We start from the raw sequence: 13,018 nt of genomic DNA, 5'->3' as shown, positions 1-13,018 counted from the left end.
TTTGAGAATAGAACCTTGGGTCACTTTACCACCTCATGTTTTCAAAGAAGACAGAGGTCAGTGAATATTATAAAAGATTAAAATAATTATGAAAGAACATGAAATGAAAGGCCAGAGACTCCTCTCTACAAGTTCATACCTCTAATAGAATTTCATTGTTATCTGCTTCCAGTCTGCTTTTATAAATATAGAATGGAAAAATGACTAAAACCCCACACTTGGTATATTCCTCAGATAAAGATATGGCACTTTGAAACAAAATGTTATGCAAGAGAAAAATCATAAAGTATTATTATATCTTTAATGCTATAGAAGAAATGTTTAAAAATTCAGCCTGTGTCTTCCAGGGCCATCAGTCACACTAAGGACAACTGAGAGGTTATCTTTAATATTTTTACACCATAGTCTAAAAAGGTATAGATTGTCATGCAAGACACGGGCAACCTAGCTGGAGATGAATATGGCCCAGACTATATTAAAATCCTTCACTGCAGTTCTACTGTTCAGTAGAGAATATAAGGATGGGTAGTCACACTGGTTAGCAGAACTCATTACAGACATACTAAATTATGCATTGAAGAGCTACTTTAGAATGCAGAGGGACATTAAGTTGCTTGATGAAACCTGAATTTTGCCTGAGCTTATGCCATTATTAAGGGTACTCCTCTGCTTGGCACTGCAGGAGTATAATAAATGAATCGGTCAAAGGTCAAAGTGCTTACCTAATTAATGGCTTCCTTCTCTTCCTCCTCCCTTCCTTCTCATTAATATTATAAAAGCAATATATGCATATTATAAAAGATTAAAATAGTATTAGAGAATACAAAATGAAAGGCCGGAGATCCCTCTCTACCAATTCGTAATTCCAATAGAATTTTACCACTATCAGCTTCTTGTCTACATTTATAATTAGAAAATGGAAAAAATGTCTAAGAATCTCTCATCTGGCATATTTCTCAGACAGATAAAAATATGGCACTTAGGAACAAAATGCTACATAAGAAAAAGCATAATGCATTAGAGACTCCTTACAAATTAAAAATAAATTATATTATAATTTTTAAAACTTTACTTAAAGAGTAGAGGAGAAAGTCCAGTCTGCAGTCCACAATAATGACCACCTCAGCAAGATATTCCCAATGGTACAGTACTGGCCTCTATGTCTTAAGGATACCCAACAGCGGTCTTACTAGATTGAAGGGCTTATTAATAGAAAAAAAAATTGTGCTTGATACTGTCTATCTTATCAGGGTTAGAGAGGCCATATACCCAAAATATGAAACATTTACACAATGGAGTTCTACTAGATATTCAAAACAATGACTTTATGAAATTCTTAGGCAAATGGATGGAACTAGAAAGTATCCTGAGTGAGGTAACCCAGTCACAAAGAACACAGATGGTATTTATTCACTGATAAGCATATATTAGTCAAAAAAACCCTCAGAATACCAACAATACAACTCACAGACCATGTGAAACCTAAGAGAAGGAAGACCAAAGTGTGGACAGTTCAGTCCTACTCAGAAGGGAGAAGAATATAATCACGGGAGGTAGACAGAGGTAGGGGTCTGGAGGGAGGCAGGAGAAGGAAAGAAAAAGGGGGACAGGATCAAATGTGGAAGAGATAGCAATGTATAGAGGGTCAGGGATTTGAATGGAGATAGTAGTGGGGGATGGGGAATTGAAGGACTAGAAAGTCTCAGATGTCAGAATCCAAGAGGTTCCTAGAACCCAACAGGAATTACATTAGTACCCAACAAAGGGGAGACAGAACCTTTAGAGACCGTATCCAATGGATAGTAACAGTTCCCGGTTGAGGGATGGGGCCACCCACCCATTTTAAAAATATTAATCCAGAATTGCTCATGCCAAAAGGAAATGTATAGACAAAGAGTGGAACAGAGACTGAAGGAAAGGCCATCCAGAGCCTGCCCCTCCTGGGGACCCATCCCATATACATGTAGCCACCAAACCCAGGCACTATTGCTGATGCCAAGAAGTACTTGGTGACAGGAGCCTGATGAGGCTCAGGGGAGACTATGTCAGAGCCTTACCAATACAGATGAGTATGCTTACAGCCAATCATCCAACTGAGCATAGGGACCCAATGGAGGAGTTAGAGAAAGGACTGAAGGAGCTGAAGGGGTTTGCAACCCCATAGGAAGAACAATAATATTAACCAAGCAGACTCCCCAGAGATCCCATGGACTAAACCAACCAAAGAGTACACATGGAGAGACCCATGTCTCCAGCTGCATACAGCTGAGAATTGCCTTATCTGCCATCAATGGGAGGGGAGGCCCTTGTTCCTGTGGAGACTTGAGAACCCAGCATAGGAGAATGCTAGGGTGGTGAGGTAGCAGTGGGTTGGTGGATCAGGGAGCACCCTCATAGAAGCAGGGGGGATGGGATGGGGGTTTGTGGAGGGGAAACTGGGAAGGGAGACAATATTTGAAATGTAAAAAAGTAAAATAACCAATAAAGAATATAAAAAAACACTTCGTATGTTTGATTTCTCAAAATCAAAGCAATCTTTGAATTTACATTTATTTTTTATATCTATGGGGAATGAGGTTTACTACCTTTCCCTAGCCACACTTTTTACTCTGCTACAGATTGCAAATTTTTTTATAATTTCAATTCCTTATATAAGATGTTATTTATGTGTGACCTAACAACTCTCTCCCACATAGAGTAAATAATCATTGCAGTACTTAAAATAGCAAAATAGAGGGAAAAACTGTACATAACACTGCTATACTATTTTGTTTTGGAAATAAGAGAATCTCTATGTTTTCAGTATCAATATACTTTCCAAATGTTTTAAACCTGGGGTTGATTCAATCATCAGACATAAAAAGCACAAATACTAAAGACCATCAGCATTGTTAGTTTTGATTGTTTTCCTTCATTAATTTTTCTGCTACTGATGATTGAACCCAGACCCTCTCACATATTGAGGAAGCATTTTTATCACTGAGCTATACCTCCAATATTTTTCCAATGTATTTCTTGAAGAAGTTCACATAATGTGTTTGTTATTACATTTAGCCCCTTGCCTCACCCTTCTCAGGTCTACCTCTCTCATTACCAACACAATGTTGCCTTTCCCCTTTTGTCAACCTATGTACTTTGGTACTAACCATATACTCTTGGATATGTGGCCACGCATCAGGGGCCATACCTTAAAGAAAACGGACTCTTTGTTTGTTATCCCTATCTATTGCCAATAGCGGCTTTGCTGGGTCTGGAATTTAGCCTACCGCCTAACACTTATTAACTGCTGGTGGGGATGAAAACTGGTGCAACCACTTTGGAAATCTGTGTGGATATCCCTCTAAGAGCTAGGAATAGATATAAAACACCATCTAGTTATACTCCTCTTGGGCATGTACCTGCTGTAATACCTGCTCATCCATGTTCCTTGATGCTCTATTTACAATAGTCAGGATAGTGAAACAGTGTCCGCGCCAGCACCGACACGGTACCGAGAATTGGGCGAAAGCCTGCGGGATGAAAGAAGCACACACACACAGGTTATTCCTGTCAAGCCAGAAGAGGAAGAGAGCTTCTGGTTTCTTTATTGACCAAACTATATATCCAAAGAACACCACTTAGCAGGTATCTGTCAAGCACAGTGGGGAACCCTGGCTGAGACTTCAAAACAAAGGACCGACTATGTGGCCTGAATAAATTAGGGAAATAACCAGGAAGGCCAGCCTAATTCTGACTCAGGTGAGAAGTACCTGGCCAAACTGTTCCCAGTTGGGGACAAAAGGCTTCCACATGCAAGGGCAGGGCTCAGCAGGGGTCAAACCTTGCTGGAGACCCAGAAGGGTCTTGTTCAGGCTGACAACATTTTGTGAATGTAAACTTCTTGTGCCGAAAATATCAGGGAGAGGCTTTTGATCCTACAATATAAGACTAAGGCCAGACAGTGACAAAGCAACCAGGCCCAAATCCAATACGGCTCCCACAAAACAGCCTAGATGTCGATCAGATGATAAATAGAACATGAAAGGGCTGTACATTTACAAAACGGCACAGTACTTATCTGCTAAGAAAAAAAATGAAATTTGACATTTTCATGTAAATAGGTGGAATTACAAACAATCTTTATGGATGAGGTAACCCAGACCCAGAATGACAAATAACCAATGTTTTTTTCTCCTTTGTGAGTATTAGCTTTGAATCTTCAGATATGTGTACTCCATTTGGAAATTTTATAAAATCAGAAAATTAGTAAAGGACTCTATGTAAAAGAAATGAAAGTAGATAAAAGGTTCAAGGAGAGTACTGTAACAGAATAAATTAAATGGAGATGGTTATGGGAGGGCAGGATTTAAGATAGACTGTATGGACAGATACATAATATTGAACACTAAGAAAAATGTATATGGAAATTTGCTACTGTAGAAATTTTACACACATACATACACAAATATTCATACATATACACATGTACAAACATATACATCACATACATAAAATAGAATTTAAATGGAATTATCCATAATGGTCATCAATGCTTCTCCCAAACACACAAGGCTAACAAATACTAAATTTAGTGCCAGAATTGGGTTACCTATCTTAGAGCTGTTGTCCAGTGAATTCCCATAGAACCTCCAACATTAAAGGCCATTGTATTTGTTCATGGTTGCCCTCTAAAACAGTGGTTCTCAATCTTTCTAATGCTATGAACCTTTAATACAATTTCTCATGTTTGCTGACCATGAAGCACAAAATAATTTTCATTACTACTTCATAACTGTACTTTTGCTTCTGTGATCAATTATAATGCAAATATCTATGTTTTCTGGTGGTCTTATTTGATCCCCGTGAAAGGATAGTTCGATCTCCAAAAGGTCGTGGCCTATAGATTGAGAACCACTGCTCTAGAACTTAAGAGCACTCATTCCTGAAAATATCACATAAATGTATCATAGAACATGAAGAAATCAAGGTGATACAGACTCAGAAGCCTCAGATCTAATGAGTAATTTTGATAGATTTGTTTGTGATATGCATGCTACTAGGGGAGAAAAATCACCAATTTTACCCAACTGTGAACTCTACAAGCTACAATGACTTGTCTGGCAAGATATGTTCAGTCATTTGCATATTTTAAACCTGCTGAAACATGCCCAGGCTAACTTACCCAGGTAGACTGTGTAGTTCAGATACTCCTGCTCCATGTTTTGCAGAAGGTGGCATATGCGCCTGTATCACAAGGCTCAATTGCGTTTCTAACTTTGTGTGTTAGTTTCTGTGCTTGTTTTCCTTTCATTCTTATTTCCCTTATTATTCTATAGTGTTATATGATGGTTAATATCCTAGACTTTGACCTGGAAGCCGAGGGTGTTATTTACTTATTTTTCTTTACAACTATTATTCATGTTTCTTTTCAGATGTAGAACTAAACATTTCCCTTACTGTTCTCTGCTATCTAAACTAACTCATTTGATGTGTATTCCCATGTCTGCCTTTTGCTCTTAAGCTTTCTCCTTTCTTTTTCAATGTATTCATGTGTTGTAGCTGTGGTAGAATTTTATTTATAGGTGTCCTTTGGGAACTTTTCAGTTTAGGTGATGAAAAAGGCATTCGTTTCACCACAATTCTGAAAATATCTGAAAGAGAGGTGAGGAATCCAACAATATCACTCCTCACTCTTTCTCAGTCATATGTTTTAGATAAGAGATTCACAGGCTCATACCTTATCAGAATATTTGCAAGCTCATAACCCTTCATATGATAGGATTATATTGATACTTTCTCGGTAGCCTCTACTTCAGAACTAGAGAGATAATATGGCTTTCCTGTCTTCTTTATTCTGAATCTGGGCTGTTCTTGTTAGGGATTTGTTAGGGATATTGACAACTGGTGTGTTATACTCATATTGTCTTCATTATCTTAGGATTTGATTAATTTTACATGTATATTATTTCTTCTCATTTCTTTGACAAAGTTTTAAGTTTACTTACATTCCAGTCGTTGTCTCTACCACTCCACCCACCCCCACACCTGGTGCCCAATTCCCCTTTCCATAGTTCCTCATCTCATTTCTCCCTCCCCATTGCCTGGGGCCTCAAGCCTCTAGAGTATTAAGTGAATCTTCTCCCACTAAGGCCAGACCAGGCAAACCTGTGCTATATATGTGCCAGGGTCCTCAGCCGGGCTGTGTATGGCTCAGTCTCTCGGAGCTCCCTGGGGTTTGGACTAGTTGAGCCTATTGGTCTTTCTGTGGAGTTGCTCTCCCTTTCAGCTTCTTCTGCCCTTTCCCCTAATTTAAGCATAGAGGTGTCTGACTTCAGTTCAATGGTTGAGTGTATGTATTTGCCTCTGTCTTAGTCAGCTGCTGGTAGGGCCTCTCAGAGAACAGCCAGGCTTGCATCTGTAAGCACATCATAGCATCAGTAATAGTGGCTAAGATCACCCCCAGTGAGTCAGTCCTGAGAGTCGCTCATCTGATGGGTCTCTGGTATTTTCTAGAGGGTCCCCCCATCTTCCACCACTGCCCCCAGACTGCTTATTTACATTCATTCTCTTGACTTTTTGAACTTCTCTCCTGTCTCCCCAGCCCATATATGATACTGCCCACCTTCCTTTCTCCCATCCAGGTGCCTCCCTCCTTCTGCCTCCCATGATTATTTCCTTCCCCCTTCTAAATGGGATTGAAGTCTCCTCACTTGGGCCTTTCTGCTTGTTATATTTCTTCCTTTATAAAGTGCATGTCTTTATAAACTGTTTAGCAGTTATTCACATCAAGACACAGGCTTTAAGAACAATGGATCCCATTTTACACAGTACTTGATTTCCAATCTTGAGAGAGAATTTTGCCTGAAGGATATTTTTCTTTCTTTTTTTGTAAACTTTTCTTTCCTGCCTCAATGCAGGTGTATTTCTCAACTCTCAGTCTGATAAAGAGATCCACATAGGGTATGGCAAAAAACTACCTCCTGTTGTATCTTTTGTTTGGTTACCAAGGTATAGGCCACTGCTTATATTTGTGTCAGATGACTCATCCAACGATGTCCCTTCTCCAAGCACCAAGTCTTGTTTTTTTCTTGATCCATCTGAAGAAGCCTTAAAGCATCTTTCCTCTCCTGGACAACTTTATCTAAGGCGTCCATGGAATCAACAGCCTTTTCTAACCGCTCTGGACTTGACATTTGCTATCTCTGTCATTTGGCCTCCTTCTCTAGAGTTAGAAGCATGTTTCTTTCCTTCAGAAGAACATGCAAAAGTTTATAGAAGTCTTCTTCATTTTTGTTACTGAGCTGCTGGCAAATCTATGAAGATCCAGATTTGATTTCTCTTCACCAATTCTTTGGGTCATCAAAATATTCTTCTAGTCCTTTCCTTGACAAAGTAGTATAAAGTAATTTACACTGGAGAAAAGATGTGGCATGTGATGTGTTCTTATGAAATGAATTGAAAGAAACCTGCAACTGGAGTGAGCAGGGGCCTTGGGACTTACTAGGGAACCAGAAGATTTCAGGGATGCTGAGGGTCTTGTGCAAACACTCACTAGGCTGGTGGTAGAGATGTTTCTAATGTAGACTGACTGTGTCACTTATATATTATTTCTATAGTTAAAAAATCTTGCAATATTATTGTGGATGTGCCTCTTTGTCCTTGTCCTCACCTTTGTCTCCATCCTCCTTGTCTTCCTATTACTCTTCTTCTCATTCTTCTGTTTCTCTCTCTCTCTCTCTCTCCCTCCCCCCCCTAAGTCTTCTGTTTTGTGGTTTAGGGATCATATTAGAGAGGCCAATAGAAAAATCTATACTTGCTTAAACTATCACTTACTGTAAGTACCAAAAATAGACCAAAAAAAACCCCAGAAAAACAAAAAAACAAAACAACAACAACAACAAAAAAAAAAAAACAGAACAAGGCTGGAACTAGACTAGATCTAGATGATTACATTTAAGCGTATAAATACAGCTAATGCCATTGCTAAACAGTTAATAGTATTAAGCAGTTAATCCCTACACTAGAAAGAGATCTACAGGAAGAAGAACTAACCAGTAGTTTTGAATTACTCAAAGACATAACTAGTGGACACAGTGGACAAACATAAAAGATATGTAAAGTTACCTATATTATAATAAGATATTTAGGTGTAATGTATATTAGAATACATATGCACATGTGTGTTGCATATAATTGCATGTGTACAAAAGGAGACAATATCTATATAATCATAAAAGAAATAGTATATATGTAATGAAATGAATAAGCTCATTTTTAGTTAAAATAATTTGTAATAAAATAGCGAAATATAAAATATTAAATGCATTTAAATTCATGAGTTCATAAAAATATTTAAAATGTAAAAATCTTATTTTTGAAATATAAGGAAACTAAATTGTTCCTACAATTCATAATATTATTAATCTAAAGAAACAGAATTCATCATATGGTGTTTTTTCTGGACAAACTGTATTGCCTCATAAGAAATTGTTGATGAATTTATTTTATGTAGGATTATTCTGATACATAGAAAATAAATTAAAATCTAAATTGTACCACTTTATGATGTATAGCCAGTTAATAGTTCTAATATAGCCGATATAAAAACAATGACAATTGTTTGTTGTAGTCAACATAGAAGAAAAACATCATCTATGGACCATAGCTGCTCAAAATATTAGACAGGAAAATGATCCAGTTTCTAAATCTGACACTAATTACCAAAATGCTACAGGGAATAAAGATGTCTTAAAGTCAGCATGAGAACCCAATCAACAAACCCCTGCTGGGAAGAACTCTACAGGTCAGATTTACAGTGTCTTGAAGATGAATTTTTAAAGTAACACAAGAAAGGTGGGAGTGCCTACCCATTCAAAGTAACTGACACAAGGAGTAATTGTAGATCTTTGTTTGATAAAACTCAGATTTTAAAAATTAAACAGTCAAGAAACCTCTATCTGGATACCAATTACAATTAAGAAATAATTGCTGTTTTTTAGATCTCTCAACAGTGTGATAATTATGTTTAAAAGTCATTATCTAAACTGTATTTTGAAATGCTTCAATAACATTCTTTTAATAATAGTTAAGAAGGGAAAGGCAGTGGATAGGCATATATATGAAAATAATAGGGATCAGGCAAAATTTAAAATTTAAAATATCATTATTATTTTATGCATATGGTATTTTGATTATGTATATGTCTGCATAGATGCCTAGTATCCAAGAAGACCAGAAAAGGACACTGAAACACTGAAACAGGATTTATAAATGGCTGTGAGCAACAGTTTTAGTATTGGGAATAAAATGTAGGTTCTCTGGAAAAGCAGCTCTTAACTCCTGAGCTATCTCTTCTGTCCTAATTGAGTAATTGGACAATAATTAAATCACCCAAGCCTCTTTTCTGGTACATGATTGTCCATAATATTTAAGGAGGAAGAGAGCAAAAAGGAATTCAGTCCTATGAAGATTTTCTTTCCTTTTTCCCTTCCTTCCTTCCTTCCTTCCTTCCTTCCTTCCTTCCTTCCTTCCTTCCTTCCCTTCCTCCTCCCCCCTCTCTTCCTCTCTTTTTCTCTCTTTCTCTATCTCCCCCTCCCTCAATCTCCCCCTCCTCCCTCTTCCCTTTCCCTCCCTCCTTTCCTTCCCTTCTTTCTAACATAGCTTCTCTCTGTATCCCAGTAATATGTGTTCTTACTCCTCTTGCCTTTGATTCTCAGGAGCTGGGAATGCAAGCATGTGTCACCATCCCTAGTTTTGAACATTGTGTTTTATTACCATAACCTCAAATTTATTTTGGATTTAAAAAAATAGCCATTACATTTAATCTGCCCTTTTATTTTGCACCAATATAAATTGCTGCATGCTTGGCAATAGTTAACGAATTTGAAGAGATCAATAAAAGTAAGAAGTAGAATTTAAAAAAAAAAGATGCAAAATAATCTCCTAAAATTTAGTATCATGGATTCAAGTTGGAAGCTGAGAAAACTCACTTCAGCTATGGAAGCTTAAAAATGGAAGGAGTGGGTGGGAAGGGGAGTGAGGGGGCGGTGTGAAGATCAGGTGTGAGAAGGACAGGAGAAATGACTAGGTAGTCATGAAAATGAATGGAAATCTGCAACTGATGGAGTGAGGAGGTAGGGCCCATCTCCAGGATGCAACATAGACTTGGGATAAGGGAGGCATCCAAGAATCAATGAGGGTGACCTTAGCTGTGACCAACTCCATTGGTAATATGGAACCTGAAGAAGTCACATCCTCTAGCCAGGCAGGAACCCCAGTGGAGCTATAGAGACCCCAACCCACCCACAAAACTTTCAACCCAAAATTTATCCTGTCTTCAAGAAACGCAGGTACAGGGGAGGGAGCAGAGACTGAAGGAATGGCCAACCAATAACCTGCTAAACTTGAGACACATCCCATGGGCAAGCACCAATCCCTAAAACTATTAACGATACTCTGCTATGTTTGTAGACAGTAGCACGTGACCACCACCTGCAGGTGAATCAGACAAATACAGACACCCACACCCAGAGACTTGAAGTGCCAGGGTGGGGGGATACTTAGGGGCATGCCTACCAGCTCGGAGGAGAAGGGGCTGGGAGATGGAGGAAGGATGTGGGAGGGGATAACTGGAAGGGGGACAATAAGGGATGTAAAGTGAATAAGTAAAAAACAATGAATTATATCAAAAAATGAAAGTTTTATTTTCTGAGTGCTTAGAGGGGCAACCAGTTCAGGATCTTAATTGTGTCCTCAAAGGAAGATTATACAACATTTTTAAAGGGTAGGAACACAAAGCAAGAAGGGAAATGAGGGGAGCTCCACTGTTATACAACTGTACTTTGACATTATGTGTTAAGCAAGGGAGCACCCATTGGAGACTGGGCTGTATATAGGGCACCTGGCTTCAAAGTCTTTAATTTACTCTCCTAGTAATAGTCAGAGTGACTATGTGCCTTGGTTTAAATAATAGCAATTTCTATATTCTTTACCAGTTAAGAAATCATTTGGAGAAGTAGGATAGGTGTTCATTCCTAGGCCTTGGAACATGTGCCCTGGATTAATTGCCACCTATCCCTACTTGCCATTGGGGGTTGGAGGTGAGGTGGTGGGGAATCAAGGCACAGATTGGGATTGGGCTCTACAACTTTGAATTTTGATTGGTTGTGGCTTTCTGCAGTGGTCTTTGTTGCAAAGAGAAGTCTCTTTGAGGAGAACTGAGGTGTACCCTGGGGATTAGCTTCCACCGTTCTAGAAGGCATCTTGCAAGCTTCCAAAGGTTGCAGGAGGCAACCAACAGACCTACCCAACCCTGATGACCATGAACTACAACAATGACTAGCATAGCAGCACAACCCCAAAAGTGCAGTAGTGGAAATCTTACCTTGGTAGAAACTAACATCTCTTTTAAGAGGACATATAATCCATTCAACAAGTAGGAAACCATGCATGGTTCTGGAAACAGAATCAACTACACAGAGGTAGTAGACTGATGAATATTGAAGAAGAGTCAATTATCACTATTTTACTAGACCAGTGTAATCTATAAAACAGTCTAAACATTGGTCTTTATATCTATAAAAAATGTGATCCATATTTTCTTATACTCATATAGGCTTCAGACACTGGCTTCTTTCAACCCATTCTGTCATAAAAATAAAGAAAAACAAAACAACTCTACCACCAACAACAAAAACAAATTTTGGTATCTTTAATTTTGACCTAGAATCCAGCCAAAGTCCTTGGCCTCACCTTATCTCTGGATCATTTGTGCTCCTAGCTAATGCTTTCATGAAGCTCTGAGTAAACTACCTTTTCTGCTTTGTCTGCATTCCATGTTTGTCACATGTACCTATGCTCCTCACACATAGTCCCATCCCCCTAACACACACACACACACACACATATCTGTTTCTTATTGAGTCATATGCCACAGAGGACAAGTTACCAGGTATACACTTTGTACTGCTAGCAAAGCTGGAAGCCACATCTCTGAAACACAGAAGTCAACCTGTACACTTACGTTTATTTCTTGACAACCATACTTCTTAACCTCAGAACATAATTTTCAGAAAGACTTACTTACTGTGTTTTTATTAGTTTGTGACAATTGTATAATCTGCTGTTTCCATTGCCCCCATGCGTACCAGAAAGCTTAGAGTTAAATTAATGTTCAACCACAATTAACACACAAAACGGAATGCTGCTTCTGCTGCTTCTTTGTGAAATTCCTTTCTCCTTTTCAATTTCTAAATTTATTTTTAGGGTTATTATAAATCACTCATGATGAAGTTCAAAGTGTTCAAGCTGTGATTACAAATTAAATTTTAAAAGGAGGACTGGGGAAGAGGATTTTTCATGCAAGATCTTTTCTGATGTATCAATTTAAGGCCGGTGATAAATACCATCCCCACTATGGGGAGTCAGAAACTGAACAATCTATTGACCCATCTAGCTTATCCGAAAGGTTCTTGGTTTTTATACTTTGCCTCTAAATCAGAAGTTTCCGACTTACAATGTCTGATAAGATTATCGACGCTCTCACAGAGACGCCCCCCCCTAAACAAATAATCTAATAGAAGCTGATAGAACCTTTGAGTGATGTTTGTAGAAACAGTGTGTCTGTTAATAAAACAGTAAGACATTTGAGCACTCATTACACGATGTACTTAAATTGCATTAGATTTTCAAACAGCCTTGTACCTGAGTTACACACTATGATGAAGTAAAGGGCCAAAACCCACAGCTACTAAGAAGCCAAAACATTGCATCCCTTGTATCTTTACAAGTATGTTATTTATTGTGTATTTTAATTATTAGACAGTTAACTGGGGCTTGTTGTGTAATTACATTTGAAACTTCTTAAGAAGTGTGTCTTTTCATATTATAACATTCTGTATCTTTCACCATAAGTATGTCTCTGACAAATGATGAGAAGGCCATTTATAGTTGCAAGTGGATGCATTTTTGAGGTGTCCTTTCACTTTGTTTTTTGATACCAGGTCTCACCTCATAGCACAGTCTGGCCTTAAGTTCATGA

At 38.2% G+C, this 13,018-nt stretch overlaps 1 pseudogene; it reads right to left on the bottom strand.

The window, feature by feature from the left end:
- Positions 1–6,799: 6,799 nt before the first annotated feature.
- Mrpl47-ps2 (mitochondrial ribosomal protein L47, pseudogene 2) lies at positions 6,800–7,660 on the bottom strand (annotated as a pseudogene).
- Between the last annotated feature and the right edge of the window lie 5,358 nt (positions 7,661–13,018).

Source organism: Rattus norvegicus, chromosome 3 (genome assembly GCF_021556685.1).
Source record: "Rattus norvegicus strain SHRSP/BbbUtx chromosome 3, alternate assembly SHRSP_T2T, whole genome shotgun sequence".
NCBI classification, from domain to species: Eukaryota; Metazoa; Chordata; class Mammalia; order Rodentia; family Muridae; genus Rattus; species Rattus norvegicus.
Note: the sequence above shows the minus strand (reverse complement) of the source record. Positions and strands in the feature narration are given on the sequence as shown.